The 14,935-nt window shown below is 35.7% G+C and overlaps 1 long non-coding RNA gene across 1 annotated transcript in view; it reads right to left on the bottom strand.

Moving 5' to 3' along the window:
* Nucleotides 1-223: 223 nt before the first annotated feature.
* Nucleotides 224-14,935, bottom strand: part of LOC104402842 — a 27,913-nt gene continuing 13,201 nt past the window's right edge. The window contains exon 3 of the long non-coding RNA XR_719896.1: nt 224-395. This is a non-coding gene — a long non-coding RNA (uncharacterized LOC104402842). The remainder of the gene's footprint in view (nt 396-14,935) is intronic.

Below are 14,935 nucleotides of genomic sequence, written 5' to 3'. Positions count from 1 at the left end.
TTGATGAAAGCTATTTAGCATACCTGAAATCAATGGGAAAAAAGAATTGTAAATTAAACCATCATTTAGTTTAAAATGTTCTCATTTTCCAGAATTTTAAAATACTAAGAATCACACTATTCAAAGACTTTAAGTAATTTCCACTTAAGTTTATATATCATGTTCTATAAAGCAAATTGATTCCCTGGTTTTATTATAGTTACATTGTTTGTCATTTCACTTACCCATGCTTTGCGCCACATATCTCCTTTTCTTTTCCTTTGCCCTTCTCTTTTATTTTTTCTTTGTCTCTGCCTTTACGCCGCTCTCTTTCACGAGACCCGCTATGAGTTCTCCTATGACTGGATCTTTCACTACTTCGACTATAAGAACGTTGACGAGGTCTTGATCGTGATCTACACAAAATCCACAGTATTAAAATTTAGCAGTCATATTTTTCACTGTCACTGTATGTTAGATTTGTAATATAGTCCAACTATTTTAAACACATTTTCAAATCATTTAGTAATTTAATACTTTTAACAAAACCTGCCAATTTATCAGAAGAAAAAGTAAAGCATTGCTATCTTTGCAGTTACTGGAGAAAGAAAAAAGGGAATTTTTTTCTTGAACATTAACCTTTAAAGTCTGACAAATTTAGTTTGGCAAACAATCAAAAGAATTTACTAAGAAGCTACTAAGTGCTTGCATTTATACATTAAATGTTACTACTAATGTATTTACATGTTAAATACATTACTACTAATCATGATGTTCCAACAAAAAACAGAAAAAACTGAAATGACATATCCAAACCCCTATCTTTAGCCAGCAGAGCTGACACTTGCACACACCTTAATATTAAATTCAGGTATTTCTGCAAACACACTTTGCAGAAAACCTATAGGCCAAGTAACACAAGAATCTGAATGTAGGTATAAGGGTTTGTGCATGTATTCGGTTCTTGTTTACAAGTTCCTACATGGCTGTAGGATACTCAGTTTCCCATCATGTTATCCATTTCTCTGTAATAAAGGTATGTTGTTACTGATATACTTGAATGAATGAAAGAAAGGTCAAGAAGTCTTACAATATTACTGTTTCTATATGTATTTAAAAAAAAAAAAAAAACCAAAACCAACCTTTTAATTATTCCTTAATTTCCTTTAGATGGTTTTCTAAATTTTAATTCATAATTTATCATGGATCAATACATCTTTTCTATAGTACACGAGTAGCTACAGACCATGAATTTTAGGAAAACAGCAGTTCAAGTTTGCATTAGTTTCCGTTACAACTTACATCTTCAATGTTCTGATGGCACCTCATTGAAAAGCTTTATTAAGCACTGAGAAAAGGGAGGGTGGGAAGGACATTTTTGAAAACAGTATAAAAAATTTATTTAGCACCTCAGGAGTGCAAAACTCCAAAGGCCTTTAAAAGTAAAATCACATACAGAAGATCACTCGATTTAAAAAGCAACAACTGTTTAATAAAACTCAACAATAGAATAGGCAAAAGAAAATACTACATCCAGATGAAGCCATAAATTACATTTATGAAGAATGGTGTTGCTGAGTCTGGAATTTGTCCCGGGTACAGGGGTTAACATACCTATTCTTGCCATTGAGGTTTTCAGACTAGTGCTAGGGGTCAGAACCTCAGTTTTACATTTCATTCAGCAGACGGCATCAGTGACACATGATCTTTCCTATTATTGGTCAGACTATTAGCACTAACACAATAGATCAAATTACCACATAAGTGCCGAATTATGTGCTATAGAACATTTTCTCTCTCAAAATGGATTTTATTACATCATCACAAATTAAAAAACATCCATCTGTTCTTTAGTCCTCAGGTATAGGAAGTTTCGACCTAAAAGAATATTCCAGATATTAAATATTCTGGATATTTTGTTCGCACAAAGACACTGGTTTTATAAGCGTCATGATAAGGCAGGCACAGATTTACTAACCACTGCCCTACAGACATTTACTGTTCAAAGGTAAGCGTGATTTCTGAGAACTCTGCATGTAAGACACAAAGTCAGAAACAGTAAAAAACAAACAAACAAACAAAAAAACCCGAACAAAACCAACCCAAACAAACAAAAAAACAAAACAAAAAAACCAAAAAAAAAAGACAACAACAAACAAAAAAACCCCAAACAAAAGCCCTCTAGCAATACAAATTATCTTCATTTGATGCAAGGCCTTTCCTTAGTTAAGGGTGTAGTCAATCAAACAGAAATAACTGAAGAATCTAAACTATTTACTGCTAGAGAGCTTACTTTCAAGCTCAAGTCTGAACTTGATTTCACACCTACCTTTTGCAGGTGCAACTAACAGCAAATTCAGTTCAGATTAGCTGGATGCTCAAACCCTAGATTTCTGTTTGTTCATATGTATAAGTGGAACAAATGGTTGGTATGATTTATATACAGAAAAACAGCTCTGAAAAATTAAACAGAGACTTGTTGCATCAAATTGGTAATAATGTACTTAGAACAGATTTGACAAACTGATAAACATTTTCCTTACAGAAACTGTCACTCTTCTTTCATTTGCAACCTTTTGTATCCACAAAATTCATTAGCCGAGAGCGATCCTTAATCAGTGTTTATCCTTTGGGTTATACAATTACAGAAAATAGGTGATACAGCCTGTGTTCCCTGTCCCAGTCAAGCAGGTGAGACAGGCAGATGACTATCAATGGGATATTACAGTGAAGATCTTAACAAAAATGTTAAGTTCTACTCCACAGAAGCCACCTCTGCAGGACACAGTAGTTCAGTCAATCCTTCAATTACCAGAGCAGTTGTTCTGGGCTGTAGATCAGCCCAGAGCACAGATGCAGACAATCCAGAATTGGCTTCATGCAGAGACAGCCTCAGTTTGGTCAGACTTGTTATCTCAGATAACAAGTTTGCACACAGAGTGGTCTTTGGAGCAGTTGGGGTATGAAGTCCAGCTGCCTCCCTGGGCAGACCCCCAGCCTAACCCAAACTCTTGGCAGTGCTGGGTTTTAGGGGATCTACAGAGGAAACAGTGCAGAAAAAGAGTTGCAGAGTGGATCTAGTGTATTCTGCTGCACCTGACTCAACTTGCAGAGTCTCTTCTATCCATTTGCTCTCCAATACCTAAGCTATACATAGGGTTTATTTGCTCCGTAAAGGACAGAGCGGCCAAGACAGGAGTGCTGAGGGATAGAGAAGCACATCCTACTGCACCCTCTTGACATAGCACCAGGTAAACATCAGCCACAGAGACCTGTGAGGGATATGCAGAGACATAGCCTGACCTCATCCAAAGATGAGCTTTCCTGGGCTTTCCATTAATGTACAAAGTTCTTCGCAAAGATTTAATTTTTCATTATTTTCCCTTAATGCTGCAGAGCTACAGCCCTCCCAAATAAAACTGCCTCCTAAGTTCATTGTATTTATATTTATTACAAATAGTATTCAAAAATGACAGACAAAGCAACACAATTCCAGAAACAAAAATGTACTAACCCCAGTCATGAATAGAGGTGAAGGAAATAAAGGAATCTGAATCAGAAAAAAGAAGTCTAACATTAATGCTCCCTTCAATTCCTCAGTGCTGCTGAAACATAAGATTCTGTTAATCTGTTTTTAAACTGGGGTAACCACTGTGTTTCCAGTGCTGTACAGCAATGACTATTTTTGCAAAAGCTTATCTCGTACTAACCTTTCTCCTTCACAGTCTATCAAAAGTCATACTACTGGACAACTAGTAGAAAAACCACCAGGCAACCACAACACATAGCTTTATTAACAAATTTAAACTGAATCTCAACTCTTGTTTAAGTCTTCTGCTAGTCTGAAAAATATGTTGGGGATTTCTGACACAAGAAGCAGCATGAAAACTTTAAAATATGTATTTGTTAAATAGTTAAGTAACAGCTTCGAATGAGTTAAGGTGCATTATGTAGTTTTCCCACATTTTGATGGAACAAAGGAAGCACAGAGACTAAATACTTTATGATATCAGACATAAGATGACAAAAAAACCCCAAACTTTGTAATATAATTCCCTAGAACAATTTCATCTTACATGATAAAATAAGTTCTGCCTCCAATACTAAAACTGAACTGGAATTAACAGGAAGTAAGCAATAAACCATGTAAGAATTGCTGAGCTTAAGCAGGTCGGACCACAATCTTTTGGATCTCCCCTAGTGCGTGCACCCTTAAAGCTCACCGTTCTCTTGAAGCTGTATAGGCAATGACGATTAGCTACAATTGAAGCAAAAGCCACAGTTATACACTAAGCAAATACTGCACCACTTCTATAATGCATGAAACCATACCTCTTTAGGCCATGAAAACGTTCAAGCACTGAGACGCACAGGGACTCTGCAGGGCAAGTCTCACAGAGACAAGTGGGAATTGCAAAACGCTTCAAAAAGTAAAAAGGCGATGGGTTTTCCAATAGACAGATAGGAAGGGACTAACCCAAAGAATAACCAGAGAAAAGAAACTCACTTTTTATTTTAAAAGGTGTAAAATGTAATCTTAAACAGGAAAGAGACAAGTATTTTAAACATGAGATCTAAACCAAAATTATTGATTCAGTAAAGTTTTGAAAACTTAAATGAAGCTTAACAGATTACATTCATAGCAAAAAGGAAGTACAAGCTATGCAACAAAATATACTGAGAGGAAAAGCAGTTTCCCACAAAGAATGTGAAAGGGTCTGCTATGTTTGTATACAGGTTACTACTCTTCAAGGGATTTTATTTATTGGTAAGCACTTCCAAAACAAACTTCCACTTAAATTCTCCCTCATAGAACTGTTCTAAGATCTCAGTATCTAAAACCTGCCTAATTTCCTCCAGTTCTGAGGGAAACTCCAACCTCTATTACACCCCAGGCTAATTAAACCCACCTGTTAATGCAATTCAAGACTGATTCTGCAACACCAAGCACGAGCTTCAATGAACCAGATGACAAGAGGACTATTCAAAGCAGCAGCCACAATTCCCCACGTAGCTTGGTCATGTTGAAAACCACCACATAACAGTAAGTGACTGTATGAACAGATATTATTCTGCAGACATCAAGATGGAATTGAGATGCTATTTAAAGCAAATCTGGAATATTTTAAGCTTCAAGACTGACTGTGCAATCCAAATAGCTTTCTGTAATTGCTATGCTGTTTCTTCCCCCTCTCTGCCTTTTAAAGAAGGAGGTAACACTCAATCCCTAACATCCACTTTCCTGTGGCAACTGCAAGATTTGAACAATGAAACTTCAGAAATCATGCTTTGACAACTTCAGGGAAGGCAGTTCCCACCTGTCCCTAGTACACCAAGCCTAGAGGTAATTAAAAAAATTAAGATCATGACCAACAAGAAAAATGATGCTTCATATTTTGCCTAAAATACACTCGGTATTCAGTGCAACACAGGCTGGGTGCACACAGTAGAGCCTCTCTATAGCGGCAGATGACCAAGGGCCAACCTCAAACCCCTGGGCTGTTATCAGCACCTTCACAGAGCCCAGCTTAAGCACCTGGAAAAGCTGCGCTTATTGCCATAGAACGTAAATTTACATCATGGTACCATATTAATAAGATAGTAGTCTTTCTTCTTTGCCTGTAAGCCCAAAATCCTAAAACATTAGTTGTACGAACACTTTATACAAACTTTCATAAAGCCTATATTAAATCAAAATAGGAAATGGAAGATCATTTCATAAACTGAGAATTAAAGTATACTAAATAAACTGAGAATTAAAGTATACTAAATTTGATCCTGTTTCCACTTGCAGCATGAACGAATTCACCTGTATGTTACTATCAATTGCTATTAAAATATCCTGCAATATATACACAATGGGAAATATATATAAGTTTATGAAATGGAGCTACAAGAAGTCATTTGTGCCAAGAATTCATCAGTAAAAAAGAACAAATGTCCACAGATCAAGCAATACAATAAAGATTTTCTACTTTATCACTGTTGAAAAATAAAACCAATCCTAATTATTCATATTAAAGCAAGTCCTAAAGTGTTCAAGTTATAGAACTACTGAAGGGGAAAAAAAAAAATCAAGCTGGAGAGTAGGCTACCAGCATGCACACCCCCTTCCCCCAAACCAATGCACACAAAACACCCACCCACCATGCCAAAGGTTAAGTCATTTAGTCAAGTTCAAAGATCTTCAAAGAGTTCTTAGATCCAGATAAGCCCATATGTTACCAAAATTCTGTGAAAAGCCATTACTTTCCAATCTGCTTTTCATGTCTAAGTTACAGAACACACAGATGCTTGGCATCACTCAGTCTCCCTAAATTCTCACACCAGATAATCGAGGCTCACCAATAACTTTCCTATCTAAAATCCTAAGAAACGTCTTTATTCCATCAACACTTAGTCCACTTGTAAAAATTGAAAGTATCCATAAAAGCCCATTCAGTTACTGCACAATAAGTGTTAATTTGCTAATTTCTTCACAGGTAATCAATTAAAATGTAAAATATTGGATAAAATTAGTTGCACTAAATTTAACAGCTGCTCCATAAGCATAATTAGTTTCACAAGGGCCATATGTATTCTGAACAGAGACAGAGTTGAAACAAATAAGCGGATTTTAAAACAAGTTTGAGGAAATCTGCATTTAATTAGCAGGTGGGCACTACAACTGCATAATGTTTTTATACATTTATATTTATGAAGTGATAGAAGATCTAAAGGCTTTTTAAAATGGCGTTTATTGTTTGAATGGGAACTGTTTTGCTGCATGCTAAAGTGATTTAAATCCTTATAGCTCTGCTTTGAAAAAATCATAAATGGTGAAAGAAAACATGTGGAAAACTGTAAAACTAGAAAGAATTTGCGACAAAAAGCAGATACACATACCATAACCAAAAGGAAACTACACTTAATTAAATGTACACTACATCTGGAATATCAGCCTAATAAAATGTGAAACTATTAATTTTCATTGTTCTAGAGGAAATGAGGTCAGTGTCGTTTAGTATTTCCCCAATTATACTGCACTAAAGCACTGAGCTATATCTTATAGGTACAATCTAATCTTTTCAAAACGCTACAATTTGAAAGGAATCACTGAGATTGTCTTTTTGAAATGGAAAGAGGAATTAGAGCACAAACCCAAGACACCTCAGTGGGAAGCAAGTGCTCCTTCAGTGAAGGTAAGTTTTTGCAAAACCAAGTTATTCCATTGGCAAGCAGCAACCACCGCTCAAGCAAAGTTTCCGAGACGTCAAGTTCTTCCCTGGCATTCTTCTAAGTATCTCTTGGCTGATACGATGCTTATTAGAGTATTATTAGCTCAAGAGCTGCAAACAAAACCCAAATTATTCATGCCTCTAATAATTTATCAATAAATCAAAAGTCTGGGAAAGAACAATGAAACACAACTGCACTGCATCAAACCTGGATATCCATATGGGTAATAAAGACACAGTGCAAGCACACAACTAATTGCAGCAAAATGATATGTTGTCTTTCAAAGCGTATTAAGAGAAAGTTTCTTGTTTAACTCAACTTCACCACCAGGAAAAAATAATACAGTACAAGTTCTCGGGGAAGGTAAAACAATTTCAAGCATCAATTGCCATTGTTCAGAGTGCATAAATTATTAATTCTATATATATCTTTAATGTGAATATGGCTACCTCTATAAAACATTTAAGGTCACTATTACACATGCATTTGAGGAAGTTAAATATAGATAATATGTATGATAATATGTTTTGTTTATTTATTGTTAAATGCAAGGTGAGTGGAAATGAAACTAGGCAGCAGCAGAGTCAGCCTTTAAGTCTGAAATGAGACCAGGGCTAAAAGGAAAAAGATGTTGTTTCAAGCCAGCAGTTTAGACAGTTGGTAAGTGACCAAATAGAGGATATTAAAAATAGCAACATTATGATCCATAGCGTCAGTGAAAATCAAGATGAAATATAAACAATAAACAATCAAGAACCCTGTTTGCAAAACTGAGAAAATAGATTTGCTGGATACAGGTATCAACTCAGTTCAGCAGTAAACAATTCTCCACCATTAAATTACATTAATTACATAATCAAACATTTGAGGAAATAATACTCAAAATTCCATCAACCTGCAATTAAAAAAAAAAAAGTAGTTACTGAAAACTTGGCATGAACAATGCATAAATGCAGCTGGACAGAAGAACAGATGGACAAGACACTACTTTAAGTTTTGTTTATTCCCAAACAGTCTGTTTGTTACAACTCTAGTTCTCCTGACTACAACCTTCTGGTCTACCTCTCCTCACTCCTAAAGAATAAGTGCCGTCTTTGCCACAACGCCTTGACTATCCCACAAAGAGACTGCCTACAGCAGCTGAAAGACTCAAGCTCCAGGGCTGATGACAGCGTTCTCTCCAGTTCAGCATGCCCACATTACCACAAAGGTGTTGGAAAACCTACAAGAGATCAACACCTGGGTGAAAAAGAACCTACTCCAGAAATACATAAAATTTACTTAAATTGAGCTTTTGTGTTGGCAGTCTTTTGCTCAGAGGCTTGCTGCTTGTGGAAATCGAGCACAACTACTTGCCTAAGGAATAAGAGATAGAAGAGAGTTTGCCTATGACCCTACCAGCTGCAGGAGTACTTTAACAAAAGCCTAAATGCAGAAAACAAAAACCAGAAAACAGACCAGAAATATAAATCATAGATTAAACAGCTGTTATTCAAGCCTGGAGAGAAGCCATTTGGGTTTTGTTGATGTACTTTTAGAAAATGCCTAACAAAGCTAGTTACACTAACTATAACTTGTTTCCTTCATCAAATGGCTCACTTGAGGAGCACTTCCTTGAATGCAGAAGTGTGATCTGCTTGGAAAGGACAGATGCACATTACAGATATGTAAGTACATAAACTAACTGCACTGTTATTGGATACACATTCTTGAACTTGGCACAGAAAACTGTGTATACAATATTTTTCAACAAGCCTTTTTTTATGCAGAGGCAGGATTGCAGGAGCAGCTGTGGCCAAAGTAAGTGTAATGAAGTGTGGTGGCTGGGATTTGGGAAGAGAGAACAGCTGTGTGAACAGCTCCCACTGATCTACTGGAATTGCAAACTGCTCCACTTGTTAGTGGGGGCAGAAGGGGATCCTCTCCCCACTTTATTCCTTTAGTTTACACAGAGGTCACTAATTGCCCTAGATACAACTGGTCCAAAGGAGCTAAGGATCTTTGGCTTCATCCTTATCAGGGCAGTGGAAGAAACATGCTGCATCATCCAGTTCCCTTGTTAATCTGTATAAAGATTTGAATTGCCTCTCTTTGCTAAGATTTCACCTCAAATTAGGATCACCAGTGTAAGAACGTCTGTTTTCACATGACATGAATTCCTCTTGCATTTTTCTTAGAGACTGCCTCAAAACAAAACTTATTTTCTAACCCTACATTCATGTAGACACCTTGTGACTGAGTGGAAAAAGCTAGAATTCTAATAACTTTTAGGTAATAAAATAACAAAGAAACAGAAGTTAGTATGCTGTCCTAGCCATTAAATAAGCTAAGAAAAAAGCCACCTCTCTGATTCCCCATCATTCATTTCTCATTTAAAGCAGTTCTAGCAGTTTTGAAGTTCTAGAGTTCAAGCATAAAACCACATACACCTACATAAATGTATGTAATACCCAGCTGCATGTATACTATATGTAAACTTCTGTATAAGCCCAAAGTTAAAAAAGCGAAATAATTATTATTTCAGTATTGTTAACAAAAGAAAACAACCTCAAATGAGTTAAGAATATGCAGCTTGTCTTCCACTCATGCAAGAGCTACTCAACTGCAAGGAGAGGCAAAAGCAAAACAGTTTAGTGTGCCACACGAAGATACCAGCAAGAAGGATTCCTTCCTCTCCTAACCAAATTCCAGAACTGCCACTGTTAAGGTTGAAGAAAAAGCAACAGGGATAAAGAAAACAACAAAAAAAGAAAATTAAAATTAAAATAAAAACGGGAAAAAAAAACCACAAAAAAAACAGGGGAAAAAAAAAAAAACCCAACCAAAAACAGGAAAAAGGCTGTATGAAACTTCTGTTCCTTTAGATTGTATAATCCTGTAAGAAAGACATTCTACATCTTTTTTACATTACTTTTAACTAAAATAATGGGAAAACCTGACTTCTACATGAACGAATAAGGTAACATTCTATTAGCAAGTAAATTCATCAGATTTTGTAATTAATTTATACATACACACGAAGTTACTCTGTTCTTGATACATCTGGAATCTATTTTAAGAAAGGGTCCAGATTACTTTCAGGACTCTCAATAAACACACCAGATTATTCTTTTCTACATCATGCAGGCATTAGTGACTCTGCATCTGCATCTGACAGGAAGACCTGGATGTATCACACAGAAATGAAAAAGGGTCAAATTAATTTTCCAGATGGAATCACTATCCAGATAAGCATTTGTTGTAAATTTGACAACACGTCCAATATTATGTTGAAGTGCTAAGGAACATAAATGAGAGACTTCAGGGTTGAATTTTTCACTTTCCTGGTGCCTCTGAGTTCAAATTAGTTACAGGTAAGTGCTTCTCTTCTGTTTCTCTTTGACAAGACCACTGGTTTATTCTTTGTGATCGTAAAACATCTAAGATGGAGGCCCCAATCATGGTTCAAGCGTAAATATACTACAATATTTACATATAGTAACGTCCACAAAACTGAACCAACAGCAAAAAAAAAAAAAAAAAAAAAAATCAATATTTCCCTTTCTTCAACACTGCAGCAAGTTGCAGTACCATTTAAAAGGCAAAGCAATAACTGCTTAGAGACAAGATTAAAGAATATACTTGTCATTCAGAAACATACACCTAATTTAGAAGACTGGGACTATTAAGACAGACTCAATACACGCAGTGAAGAGAGGTCTCAAATGATGCTTTGGAAATAACACTTGGATGAAAAGATGTGTGTCTACTTTTACTTGATTGGTAACAAACTAAACTATTAAGAAAATTAAGAAAAATTGAGACTACTTTTTTAAATTCAGTAATAACCAGACATTTTGAGATATACCACCTATACTTTTTACCACAACAGGTTTATGAAGCATATAGAAAGACTTTTAGAATACCATCTTGTTTTCCCAAATTCAAAACCAGAACCAAAAGAAACACAAACATATTTAATGAAAGTAGCCTTAATGTGACTATAGGATTAAGTCTCTGAAATTTAAGAAACTGAAAATTTCATACCTAGTATTCAAAAAGTGGGTTTATCACGGAACCTGCAATCATTACGTATCATATTGTAAAACAAATCATACCAAAAAGAGAAACAATAAAATCTGGATTGTTTAAAAAACAAGCAACAAAACCGCTTAATTGCTATTCTTCAAAATGCATTATGACTGTTCTGATCAATTAATTATACCAATCACAAATTTGTGTTAGTCCCAATGTAAAAGGGTAAGAAAGATCGACTACAGTATGATTTCTATATACCCATGCCTTTGCTTAAAAAATATTCTCAGTTTTACCATGGAATTCTCTTCTAAGCTTTGTTTTGTATTTCAAACATAAATAACAAAGCCTCACAAAATCACCATAAAACCATGAAACAATCACAGACCAGCATTGCATGTCCTTCCTGAATCTGCAAGAAGCCTGAAACAGCAGCTATTACATACTACACTCACCTCAATTTTAAAACCTGAAGGCAAGAATTAAAGTGTAAACTGTATTATTTCCATTACTAAGAATATCACTAAACTCCAAACATTATGTATTGTGTCCCTTAAATCCTTCAACCATTCTCTTCCCAACAGCTGCATCAGAACTTCCAGAAGATTACCGCCATTATATGTAAGTTGGAGGGGGAGTGGAACATAATTACATTTCAGAGTTGAAAGTGTAATATATATTAAGATAACGATATACTAATCAAGGCAGATTTGCCCACCACCCCTCCACCACCTTCAATGCTTCCTCAGTAGTCACTGATGCCCCATGCCTGCAACAGCCTCGCCACCTGCATGTGGTTCCTGGCACTGGCAGATGGTTGGTATACTATTGTCTATTTTTCACGTCCCTCTAACCTTGTTTTTCCCCCACGCCTCTTGTTTCCTGCTATTAACCAAGCTACCAAGTCTTTGGGGCTGAAATTCTACTTTGGATACTCACTAGTACTGCAGGCAGTGCACCAAGAGCTTCATCTATTGTACTTCACAGTTGCAACATACTAGAAACCTAGTAACTTTGGTTACTGAGCTTCAGTTTCATAAAAACACACCAACCTTGTGATCATATCAGCTTACTGTAAGATATATTTTGAAATAAAGACAAGACTTCATTGTATTATTCAGATAATTTTATCTTTTTAATTTAGCTGAAGCATGGAAATGACTCCATAATTCAGATCCTTTACCAGAGTCTTCAGGAAAGCTCTCATCAGAATACTTAAAATCTTCCTTTATCCTGTTGCCCAATCTGCAACATTCAGACTTCTAATGCTCCTCTAATGCTAGGGGTGAGTAACGATGCATCCTAACCAACCCCTAATTATCACCCCTCTGAGTAAGTGGGTGATAATTCACTCGGACTTAAGGTTAAAACTGCAATCTAATGCACTTTTGCAGTCTGCAGCTAGAAAGTTGATGTTATACTCTGATTTTAGCAAACACTTGCTCATTGGTCTAGTAGATAGGACAATCAGAGGCATAAGGTGTGTAACCATGCAGATATTTTGTCCGTATCCTGTAAACCAGATACAATTAAGGACCCCATCAGGACAGGCTGTTGTTTGTCTCTCAGTGAGGGGCTGAGCCCTACAACAGCACTGATGTGCATACTGTGAACAGTTTTATAACTAACATAATATCTACACGGATTCCCATTGCACTGCTACATTACAAAGAAAAATATACTCGTCAGTAGCTACAATTTTAACTAACACCAGAATTTCCAATACAACCAATCATGAAGTTCAAAGGCAGATTAAAACTGTCGTTCCACTCTAAAATGTATTTCCTAGGAGTAGTTTTGATAATCTTCAGAGCAGTATTTCCATTACCGTAACGTATCTGATAGGACTACATAAAATAAAATTTGTAATGAGCATTAGGAAAAATGGCTATTCGTATTTTATATAGTTTTTCTGTCTTGAATATACATTTACAAAAGTGACCTCTTCATAAAGATTCTGATTATAAAAGTCTTAAAATTAAAACAATTTAAAAATTAAAAAATTGTGCAGCTTTCCTTAAGGATTAGTTTATATTTTAGTTTATGCTACCACAATTCACTTTCTTTAGCCTTTTACCTTTATTTGAACTAATATTTGGTGAATCAATGACTTTTTTTTTTAAATTAATATTTTCAATGAATCCTAAACTTTAACCATAATCTGAACAATTATCTTAAAAGATAATTATGTTTTAACATTAGATTACTAGAACCACATCTTCTGTGGCAAAAATGGCAAAGCTGACCTTTATTTTATTAGCCTACAATTTGCTCACCAGTGTTTTCTTAAGCTATATGAATGGCTTATGTACGCTGACAGCATCCCGCAGATGGTTATGATTATGTTCAACAGGACAACACGCTCACTGAAAACTTTCACAGACGCTTACCTAATGGGATGTCACATTAAATCTGACATTGTAAGATAAAATAACTACACACTAATTACAGCATCTCAAAAAGGTCATTTTCAAATGATAGTCTCAACATTTCTAATGTAATTATTGAGTAAGTTTTCAAACAAGTGAGATTATTACACAGCTTGCTCCTGCCTGAAGACGTCCTTGAATATACACAGCTGTCAACATCTTGGAAATAGATGCCCCTAACTGCAAAACTCTGGTAAGCGTCAGAATTCGATTTGACTACTACTTGCTTCCTCTCTTAATGCTTAATGACTAACTCCTCAGAGATACCCTTAAAAGCCCTAAAATGTTGTCCTTGGGTAGAAACTTTCACTCAGCAATCAATCGGGAGCAAATTAGATGATTGTGTTGAAATGTACTGCACTGTTTAAGCTAACAAATGAATGAAGAAAGGTAGTATATCGGAACATATGCCACTACACTGAAGTTGCTAAAAGGGTCTGTTGGAAGAATATTTGGTTTCCAGTGAAGCTAATATGCTATAAGAAGGGACAGTGATGAAAGAATACCAAGTCATATGGAAATCCAAATATAGTGACAGACACAATTATTTTACTAATTGCTAATGAATACAGTCAAGTGGCTTCAAAAAGCAAAACTTTGCTTGGACTACTTCAGGTTTTGACCTCTGCATGAGCAAATGCATTTCAAACTGAAGCCCACCAAAATTGATTAACGGCGCCAGCCAAGGCCAGTGTATAGTTGAAGCTTTTTTCCATCTATCACATGGCCCCAAGGATAGCTAAATGAACCTTAAAATGGCTACAAACAGCTCAATGACTACACAGACTCCTGCCAATTAGAAATAATTAGGCAGTCATTTTGGTGGTAAGTCTTTTTAAGTGCATACATAATGATGCAATGATGCTTATTAGCGATCTCATATGAGCTATGCTCAAACAGCCTGGAATAATTATGCAACTATCACAAAGCCTTGCACATCTCTGTACTTCACCTTAATGCATTTAAAAATCCACTTCATTACCTCCAGTAATTAATCCTCCATTAATTGCAGGAAAAGCCCAGTTTACCATGCTTCGTTTCTAATTATCTTATAAATAGTTATGGTTCTAATTAATGTGTTCATTAAACTGAATATCTTTCTGAAAGCCATGCTCAGAGCAAAGGTTCCACTTTTGAGAGAAAAAGCCTAACTAGCCATAAGGTGAGGCCATTTTGGTTGTATTTGCTTTTATTTTAGTATATTCAACCTCCTAATTGGCATTTAAAATCTAATTTGGAAGAACTTCAAGAAGACTATATAGTAAAAAATAGGAAAAAGATTTTCTTCCCCCCCC

Source organism: Nestor notabilis, unplaced genomic scaffold (assembly GCF_000696875.1).
Source record: "Nestor notabilis isolate BGI_N333 unplaced genomic scaffold, ASM69687v1 scaffold16023, whole genome shotgun sequence".
Classification (NCBI taxonomy): Eukaryota; Metazoa; Chordata; class Aves; order Psittaciformes; family Psittacidae; genus Nestor; species Nestor notabilis.
Note: the sequence above shows the minus strand (reverse complement) of the source record. Positions and strands in the feature narration are given on the sequence as shown.